The 10512-nt window shown below is 39.5% G+C and overlaps 1 long non-coding RNA gene across 1 annotated transcript; it reads left to right on the top strand.

Moving 5' to 3' along the window:
- Positions 1-1199: 1199 nt before the first annotated feature.
- LOC129489496 (uncharacterized) lies at positions 1200-10120 on the top strand. The gene is made up of 3 exons (XR_010113592.1): positions 1200-1260; positions 5752-5869; positions 10068-10120. It is a non-coding gene; the product is annotated as an uncharacterized lncRNA (long non-coding RNA).
- Positions 10121-10512: the final 392 nt, after the last annotated feature.

The raw sequence follows: 10512 nt of genomic DNA on the forward strand, positions 1-10512 counted from the left end.
ATTAAACCATAAACTGTATCCTTTTGTGCAAATCCCTTACACATCTCAGTTATGAATCTGTATGGCTCTCACTTCATTTATTCTGGCTTAGTTATCAGCATAAGCCTGTAAAAGTCAAATTTTGCTAACAAATGGAAGTGATAGCAAAGAAAGCTAAGGATAATTTATTTCTCTTAGGAGATGGGAAACAGAAGTACAAACAACTTTTGTTCCACCACCCTTTTCACTTAAAACACACACACACACATGCACACACACATGCACATGCACACACACACACACACACACATCTTACTACTTGAAAATGAGGGCATTAGAGTCTAGATAAAAGAGACAGAGGGACAGAGTACACTAATGTGAAGATCTCTTGTCAGTTGTACATTCTGAATAAACATTTCATCTTACCTTAATGCATAGGAAACTCTAACTTGTTTTCAGAACAATGAAGTCATTACTCCTAACTCAGTATTACTTCTAAATTCTGGGCCTAGTTCAAATATTATTGTACATACTTTATTTATTTGCAAAGTCATCTACTTGCATATAAAGCTCTCTGACTATACTGTAAGTATTCAAGCCAGGTGTGTCCCCTCATCTTTTTATCCCCAGCATATATTAGGAATGGGCTGATATAGCCCATTCCTCAAGTCCTGGGTAGTCCGGACTTCCATGTCCCTGGCCACATTCCTCATTCACCATTACCAGCCCTCCTTGCATTGTGTATTGCAGGAGAAGATTCCTAGAAGCAATATTCATCATTTCTCTTTTCAGTGATGGACAACTCTCTGCTGTGCCAAATATACTAACTTTAACCACCCACTGCCAAACTCACACCTCCTTGTTCAACAAGCCAGTTAAGGGCAGTGAATGAATCTACGATGCTGAAGAGCCCGTGGGCATCTTCTCACTGGGCACTGGCTAGAATGCAGTTGGATTAGACTTTCACAATTGCTTTGTTTCCAAGCCAGGAAGGAGAAATCGAAGGCAATTCACCACCTTTCTATATCCAAGATGAAAACACAGCACTCTCCTAAACTTCAGAAGTATAACTCAGTGGGTTAGTACTTCGGATCTAGCCTGAGGCAAAATTATGATTTTTCCAAAAGATTTTCTTTTTTTAGCATTCTTTTCCTTACACACAGGCCTTTGATCAAGCTACAGTTTTGAACCGATTACAGCTTTTGAAGCCTCAGAAGATTTAAAGACCCAATTGTTAACAATGGTGTTTTAGGTGTGTGGCGTATTACTCAGAGGAGTCGGGTAAGTGCAAAATCCTGAAATTTACACAAGGTTTGCAGCTGCCTCCTCTACTAGTCATGAGTGCAACCTGCTATGGTGGGTCTCAAATAAAGAAAAATCCTAAAGATAAAAATAATTAATTTAGCTTTGAGATCAGAGTCTAAAAGCTGCGGAAAGAATTTCCTATTTCCCTCCAGAAAGGAAAGAATTACAGTCTGCTCAGTTCCAGTCAAGCCTTTCTATGACATATGGAACAACTAACTTCTTTTTTCCACAGAGAACAGCTTTCATTAATCAAGTTTCTCAACTTCTATAGAAGAAAGGCTGACATATAACTTAAACAAGTGGTTAAACCAAAAATATGTGTAGTTTTTATTTGGTTAATCAATGATTTAATAGCTTAAGCTGAACTTTTAGGACTTCATTTATTTTCAGTTTTCTTTACCAATAGAATTAGATCTAATTGACTACACAAAATTGCTCATTAAAAAGATTGGTCAACAAAAGGAAAAAAAACGAGGGAAAGTCAATTAAAATGCCAGCATAAAGACAGAGCCATTGATACTGGGAAGCTCCAGAAAGCTTATATATCACATAGAGATTTTTCTTTTTTCTAAAGCTTCCTTTTAAAAAGGTGGTATTGATCTTGTTTTGGACAAAAGCAAATATATTTTCCCCAGGCTCACCCTATGTTTTCTAAAGTTATCAGATTTATTTCTTTAAATCTTCTTTCTTTGGTCTGTTAACATAGCCTGTCTGGGTAACTCATAAACAATACACAAAACTGTGTCTCCCTACTGAGACCAGGCTAATGCTTCCCTATATTAGCTTTGTTCTCTTTGCTCTTCCTTGTTGTGACTTTCCTCATCCTTTCATATTTACAGCTTAATATAAAAAAGCAAAAAAATTAAAAATATGGCAGAGGATTGAGGATGGGGAAGAATATCTAAATCTCAGCAAAAAGGTACATGGGCCATGTATTTTTATTATCCCCATGTCTTGTCAGTATTGCACAGTCAATTTAGGGTGTCATTTTTTCAAGCACAATATTATGAAACAAGACACTCTGTATCTCTGCAGAGTTTGGACACAGGGAAGGTGATCACACTATGGTGCTGAAGAAAACTATGTATCAGATGACTTTGCTCTGGATTCATATATTTGATACCCAAATTGACATCCTTGAAGCTCTGGGTATTTTCTGAACAGAACATACTGGAAGCTAAATGCCTAGTGGGAAGTACCTTGACAGCCAACTAAAGAATTGACATTCAGAGCATATACTTTGGAGCATTAAGTGATTGAGAACAGCAGATAAGGATTCAGACTTGAGAGTCCATTTTCCTTTTAAGCTGCATAGACGCCAATAATAGATCAAGGTTACCTTTTTACACTTTTGGCATCTGTCTTAAGCTACAGGATATAAATGCCCCAGACAATGCATACTTAAAATTGACTTTATACAGAATTTGGAGAGGGAGAGTAGTGATTGTGCAACCAGATTACAGAGGCCAGCCACATTCCAGCAAATTCACGTTTACTCAGCATCTGGGATAGTTTAAAGCTTACAGAAAATGGGAATGAATGTTGACAAAGGTAGACTAGTATACATTAAGTTCAAAGATAATACAAACAAACCATATAACCAATGACATTTTTCATGAAAAGAAGCCTTTAACAGGAATAGCGAGAGGCCGGGCTGCACACCCCTTCGGGTGTCTAGACATTTGGGTGGAAGGAAACTAACCAAATTATTCCAAATCCTTCTCTTTTGCACTGATTGAATCTGGCTGCAATGACTCAGCCTGTGTCTAAAACAGAACAACCCAGACTTCCTCTTCTTCTTCTTCTTCTTCTTCTTCTTCTTCTTCTTCTTCTTCTTCTTCTTCTTCTTCTTCTTCTTCTTCTTCTTCTTCTTCTTCTTCTTCTACTGTTTCATGTTTCAGAGTTGATAGTTTGGGTCAAGGAGGCTACAGACAGCATATGAACCTATTTGTAAAAACCAGAAAGAGTTCAACGATCTTGAACCTTCCTAAGTGTTTCCTTCATTTACAGGCACTCTGCCTTTCCTGAGTTATCAACCTTTAGGTGCTCAAACTAGACACATCTATAATGGACATGGCTGACCTCCACTAGGGAGGCCCTGCAGTCCTTAACACTGAGTACACTTGAAGGCAGGGGCTTCTCTTGACTCTTTTTTTTTCAGACGGAGTCTCGCTCTGTTGCCAAGCTGGAGTGCAGTGGCGTGATCTCAGCTCCCTGCAACCTCCGCCCGCCCCAGGTTCAAGCTATTCTCCTGCCTCAGTCTCCCAAGTAGCTGGGACTACAGGCATGCGCCACCACGCCCAGCTAATTTTTGTATTTTTAGTAGAGACGGGGTTTCACCATGTTGGTCAGGATGGTCTCGATCTCTTGACCTCGTGATTTGCCCGCCTCGACCTCCCAAAGTGCTGGGATTACAGACGTAAGCCCCCATGCCCAGCCTCTCTTGACTCTTAAATCTTTGTTGACTTCTCTGTAGGATTCCAAAACTAACTTCTAGTAAAAAACAAAAACAAAAAACAAAACAACAACAACAACAACAACAACAACAACAAAATGATGCAGGATATCTTTAGCTATTTTTCCTTCTTACCAGATATTTGGACAGTTGCTGCTAATTGACTTGGTTGAAGATGTCCATTCTTGACGTAGTTTACAGCCATGCTTCTAGGGTCACCTTTATCTAAGGGTCAAGGATTAAATTGGGATCTTGAGAAGGAAAGTGAGTATTGACATATATGTACACATTACAAAGGAAGCAAAAGAGCCTAGTATCATTTAATTAAATAGAAATAAAATAGATAAGATTTTAAAGTGATGGTATTTTAAAATCTACCCACTACAAACAAGAATTGCAAGATTTTCAAAACAGTGTCTACTAAGTGGAGAGAAAGGTAAACATTTAAGAAGAGAAAAACTGCCACACTAAGTCAGACTATCTTGTATCTAGAAAGTTTTTTTTCCTCTTTCAACAAGGGACTTTTTGTAAGAAAGTAGTTACTTCCTGCATTTAACTCTGAAAGATAGGGATGTGCCCCAAATACATAATTTACTGTAATCAAACATGGATGATGTTAAATTCTTCCAAATCACTGCTTGCATTAGTTTATTATGCCCAACTGAATGATGTCATCAGTGCAGACAGCCAGAGAAAAACCATTAAGAACAAATACTATTTGGTAGTCTATATTCACTGGAGCATCTGAATTCTTAAAAGGGATGGTTGGCTAACCTCTGGAAGCACAGAATAGTCCTCATCTTCCACCTGCAGAGTTAGCCTGCCTGGGACCAAACCTGGCTCCACCACCATACTACTGTGTGACTGTTTTTGTCAGGGTTCTCCAGAGAAACAGAACCAACTGGATTTAGAGAGAGAGAGAGAGTGTGAAAAGAGATTTATGTTAAGATATTGGCTCACATGATTGTGGAGGCTTGATGAGTCCAAAATCTGATGGAGGAGGATGTAGGCTGGCAACTCAGGAGAGAACTGCAGTTGGAGTTTATAAGCAGTTTGCTGGCAGAGTTCCCTCTTACTCTGGGCATGGCAGTCTTTTGTGCTATTGAGGCTTCCTTCCAATTGACTGGCCGAGGCCCACCCTCATTATGGGAGCAATCTGTTTTACTTGAAGTCCACCGATTTAAATATAAATCTCATCCCAAAACACCCTTATGGAAACATCCAGAAAGTTTGACCGAATATCTGGGCATTGTACCCCAGCCAAGTTGGCATATAAGATAAACCATCACAATGACCTTGGACAGGCTACTTAAACTTGTTGTGCTTCACTATGCTCGTCTATAAAGGGAGATTGTTTAAAGTATGGGCACATACTTCATCAGATGATTGTGAGGATTAAATAGGTTCATTTCTAAGTGGAGTGCTTAGCTTCAGTGCATAGCTCATAGTAGGCACTTTATTGCAGAACACTGGAACAGAAGGGAACTTTCAAGATATCAAGTACACTCTGAGATTCAGAGTGGTGAAACGACTTCCCTAAAATTGCAGAGTTAGTTGTTTTAGGGATGAGATTACAATTCTAATGCCCTAGCACCAGTCCAACCACTATTGTAGAAAGCTTTACTGCTGCTTCCCTTGACTTGGGTAGACTCAACAACAGTGTATCAGATGAAATGTATTACCACTGGAATTTAGAATCCCTTCATTTCTGAGATGTTATTAAAATAAGTACTTGGTAATCATTATTGCAGAAATGTATGTTTGATTATTTATATCTACAGATTATTGAAAAAATACCTCTCTTGTCCACTGCATGATTTGTTGAAACTGGGATTCCTTTATCCTTCTGCTGTTTCACAGGAGACATTGTATTCCCTTAGGACAGACTGAACTAACACTAACACCTGGTGTTTCCACAGAACCTACCCTCTAAGGTTCCGTGAGAGTCAAGATACAACTAATTGAAAATACCTGCCTAGTTTGAGTTGTTTAGGTTTCTTTCTTTCTTTAAGGCTTAGATCTGCATTCCATCCCAGCCTGCTGAGAAGAGCTCTCTCTTTTGCAAAGTCTTTTCTTCCTTCCTATGCGAAATGTTACTCAATCTGAGATTCTAGATCAGTGTTTCTCAAGGTGAGTTCTACCAAGATTATTTGGATTATAATTACCTGCAGAGTTTGATAAAAATATAAGTAATTGGTCAGCACTACAGAATCACTGAATTTGAATTTCTTGAGGGGAGATTTGGGAAAAGATACTTTTTTTTTTTTTTTTTTTTTTTTGAGACGGAGTCTCGCTGTCGCCCAGGCTGGAGTGCAGTGGCGCTATCTCGGCTCACTGCAGGCTCCGCCCCCTGGGGTTCACGCCATTCTCCTGCCCCAGCCTCCAGAGTAGCTGGGACTACAGGCGCCCGCCACCACGCCCGGCTAATTTTTTTGTATTTTTAGTAGAGACGGGGTTTCACCGTGTTATCCAGGATGGTCTCAATCTCCTGACCTCGTGATCCACCTGCCTCGGCCTCCCAAAGTGCTGGGATTACAGGCATGAGCCACCGCGCCCGGCCAGGAAAAGTTACTTTTTATAAGATCATTGTGTTGATCCTTATGCCATAAGAGCTTGAGAATCACTGCCTTCGATTACCTTGATCTTGCTAATAAACACTGCTTCATGGGATTTCAAAGCTGTAATAATGTCAATTAAAGTTTGTAGGTGGATCAATCTCCACTTAATTATGTTGCATTATACATTCCTTCTAGCTGAAAACAGTGTAGTTCTTCTGCATTAATGAAGTGTAGCTGTGCTTACACAGTATTTCCTGATTTGAACTGCTAGGCTGGTGATTATTGTTAGCTGTGCCTTATAGAAGCTCCAGAATAGGTATCGTGTGTTTTAATGCTGACTGTTAACATTTATGGTTTATTACATTAAGTGCCAAATTTTTAATCACTGAGTGTAAAAGTTTCCATTTTCAAAGCACATTAAATCCCAACGATATTCTCAACTGGTCATTCATATCCTTAAGAAACGGTTTGGTAAGTATATTTGAAGGGCCAGTTGGTAACAGGTAGAAAGATACATGTGTAGGCCGGGCGCGGTGGCTCACGCCTGTGATCCCAGCACTTTGGGAGGCCTAGGCAGGCAGATCACGAGGTCAAGAGATTGAGACCATCCTGGTTAACACAGTGAAACCCCGTCTCTACTAAAAATACAAAAAAAAAAAAAAAAAATTAGGTGTGGTGGTGGGCACCTGTAGTCCCAGCTACTCAGGAGGCTGAGGCAGGAGAATGGCGTGAACCCGGGAGGCAGAGCTTGCAGTAAGCCTAGATAGCGCTACTGCACTTCAGCCTGGGTGACAGAGCGAGACTCCATCTCAACAACAACAACAACAAAATACATGTATAGATGTTGGTACTGATGATATAAACTTACATTGAGGAAAGAAGTCTTTGCAACCTCAAGGCAAAAATACCCACTGGAATTGATTCTTGACTCCTGCCTGACCAATTATCACTGACAATACTAAGATCAAGAACAATTTAACATTCAGTGAATATTCACTACATTAAGGGACCTCTATGCATTATATTATTTAATCCTCCAACAAAAATAAATTAGATAACTTTATTGATCTCCATTTTTCAAAGATGAACTGGGGCTTGGAGTGGTCATGGCTCTTGCCCGTAGTCAAACAGCCTGTCAGGGAAAGAGTGAGGATTTGAACACAGGTTGATCTGACCTCAAAGCCCTTGTTTTAACCTCATCTTTCAGTAGACCAGCTTCCTGCTTCTGTTCTGTTCTGATGTTATTCATAAAGTGAAACAGCAGACAAAAAGAAAATGGGATTTGGCCTTTGAGAACAGTGTCAGGGCATCTTGAACATGCTGCCACTCCAAAATTAGAATCATGCCATTTTTGTTTTACTGCAGAGGAGTATGGCGCTGCCTGGGGCCCAGCTGAGCCGAGCTGAGGTTTGGAATAGCTCAATTACTAGTTAAATATGGACTCTGTGCAAGTCATTTATTTCTGTGGACTCCATTGATCATATGTAAATCAAGGGAGCTAAAATCACATGACTTCAAGCTTCCGGTATTTTACAAATACTGTGATTTTTGTATATTTTCACAGAACTTTGAAACTAGCAGGGATGATCTGGTCAGGAATCATTTGGCTGTAAGGAAAAGAGATCCATTCAAGCTTGCTTAGGTAAAGGAAGTTTATGGTAAGGAAAATGGCTTATCTCATAGAAACAAAGTTAAAGGATACAGCCAGGCTTCACAGGAAAGAAAGTCATCATTTGTCTTCTGTTTTCCTTTTCTGTATGGGGCTAAGGGATGTTCATTTCTGTGTGTTGTTAGTTTGTTTCTCTCCAACTCTGAAGATTGGCTTTCTTTCCTCATTTGCTCATGGCCAGTCAGAGCTGCCCAACTGGCAGCACTCAACACTGGCTCACTTCAGTCTCTGAGTATGAATTCCAAATTTTAGGACAAGAGCATCTAACTGGTTGAGTGGGGGTTCCATGTCTAACATTAATTATTCAAGCCAAAGAGATGGGATGGGATTGTTTGGTATTTGGTGCTGTTCTTTCAAGAAATGATTTTGGTAATTTATGCAGAGACCGATTATACAACCTTTGTGAGAAATTGAGAATGAATCTCTAATGGATAGGATAGACATGGTTTGCACAAGGAGAAGCAACAGCGTTTTTTACTGTCTCTTATTCTAATTCTGTATCTTTGATGCTATTTTATTCTCATTCTTTCTCAGTGCCTTCATCTTACCTTTCATCCTGATCTTTTCTGATCTCGCTGGTTCCTTTCCTTCCTCTACTCATGAAATTTCTCATTTCTTTGAGGTGCTGCAGTTAGTTCTTTGAGGTAGTAGCAAAATGAATCTGATGAAGTAATTTCTGCCTAGAGTTAAATACATGTTCATTTTTCACTGAGTGATTATTATGTGCCAAATCTAGTGCTAAGCCATTCACATATACTATTTTATTTATTCCTCACTATAAACTCTCAAAATAAACATTAACTTATTTTTCCATCTGAGAAACTCAAGGTTCTGTGTAGTTAAGTAGTTTGTACAAGCTTACACAGCTAGTAAATGAAACTGCTGGGATTTAAATTCAGCCTCCAGAGCCTGAACCACTATATGCTATGGTTGCTGTTGTCATATGTTATCCAAGCACATGAAGCAGCAGGCTTATCCTGACTCACAAGAGCCAAGTTTTACATTTGCAGGAATTTTGAGAGCTGATTATTAAACGTGACCATTATGAAAATTTAAATTATACAACCTTACAATGAAATTATATTTATTTTAAAAAAGTAACACGTAAAACACATCACTAATTATGTTACTCTATTTGACCACTATGTATGCATTTGAGTTTATTTCTATCACATCTGTATGGTAGAAATACTGCACCTCTCCCAAGCTCTAGAGTATTTACACCACAGAAATTGACAACTGCCCATCTAAATGCAATTAAAATTTTTTAAAAAAATGAATAAGTAGACAGCCATACAGGCACACAAAGTCCATCTAAAGGCTAAATAGGACTGTGAGCCACCAGTTTTTGAGCTCTGGTTTTTTTTTTGTTGTTTTTGGAGATGGAATCTCGCTCTGTCACCCAGGCTGGAGTGCAGTGGTGCGATCTTGGCTGACTGCAACCTCCGCCTCCCAAGTTCAAGCAATTCTCCTGCCTCAGCCTCCCAAGTAGCTGAGACTACAGGCGTGTGCCACCACACCTGGCTAATTTTTTGTATTTTTAGTGGAGGTAGAGTTTCACTGTGTTAGCCAGGATGGTCTCCATCTCCTGATCTCGTGATCCACCAGTCTCGGCCTCCCAAAGTGCTGGGATTACAGGCATGAGCCACCATGCCTGACCCTTGACCTCTGTTTTAAAGAAATGCATCTACAATGAATAAATCTCAAGCACTCATGCCAGAGCACTCTTTTAAGTGTGGGCATCTGATGCAGCTACACATCTGCTCAATCATGACTGCCTCAGGAACCACTTGTTGTCCAGACAAAAAAAAAAGGAGTTAAATTAGTGCTAGCCAAAGGTTGTTTGTTGCCTAAGCTGAGGACTTTTTGAGGCCTGGCTAAGGTTTTCTGTCCTGCACAGCCAGGTGTTTGCATTGGCAGATGTGGCATCACCACAGTCTCTGCAAAGAGCTGGCTGGACTTCTTGACTAAAGCAGTAGTGAGCAAGAAAGAGCTGACCCAGAGATTACATTTTTGCTTACCCACGGCAGTGTACTTTTTATGCAGACACTGCCTTTGCATCTGTTTTAGACTTTATTTATTCATTAGTTCTTCTTTCTAGGTCAACGAGAAGCCAAAAAGAAGAAGGTCTTGCAGCTGGAGGAGATAAATACGTGATGGGGTGTGTGGGTGGTCATTTAATGTTGCTTTCTGGGCTGAAATGATGCTGGTTTCTTATGTTGTCTGTGGAAGTAGCAATTATCCTTTTCTCTTTGACTGAAGTAGTTATTTTTGGGAAAAGCTATTAAGTCTTTTGAGTAAGAACATTTGGGGTACCCTGTGGTTGGTTGTCTATGTTTAGATCACTTGATCTGTGACCTTGGACAAATCTCCCAGCCTTTCCATTTCTCTCTTGTTAAGTTGAAAATGATAGAGTGACTTGTCAATAACTAGACAATTAAAAAAAGTTTTAAAGAATTTTTTAACTTCTAGAATATTATTTCAGTTCAATTATGATTTAATATTATTTCAATTTTTTAACTCCTAGAATGTTACTTCACATTTTA

This window comes from Symphalangus syndactylus, chromosome 9 (assembly GCF_028878055.3).
Source record: "Symphalangus syndactylus isolate Jambi chromosome 9, NHGRI_mSymSyn1-v2.1_pri, whole genome shotgun sequence".
Classification (NCBI taxonomy): Eukaryota; Metazoa; Chordata; class Mammalia; order Primates; family Hylobatidae; genus Symphalangus; species Symphalangus syndactylus.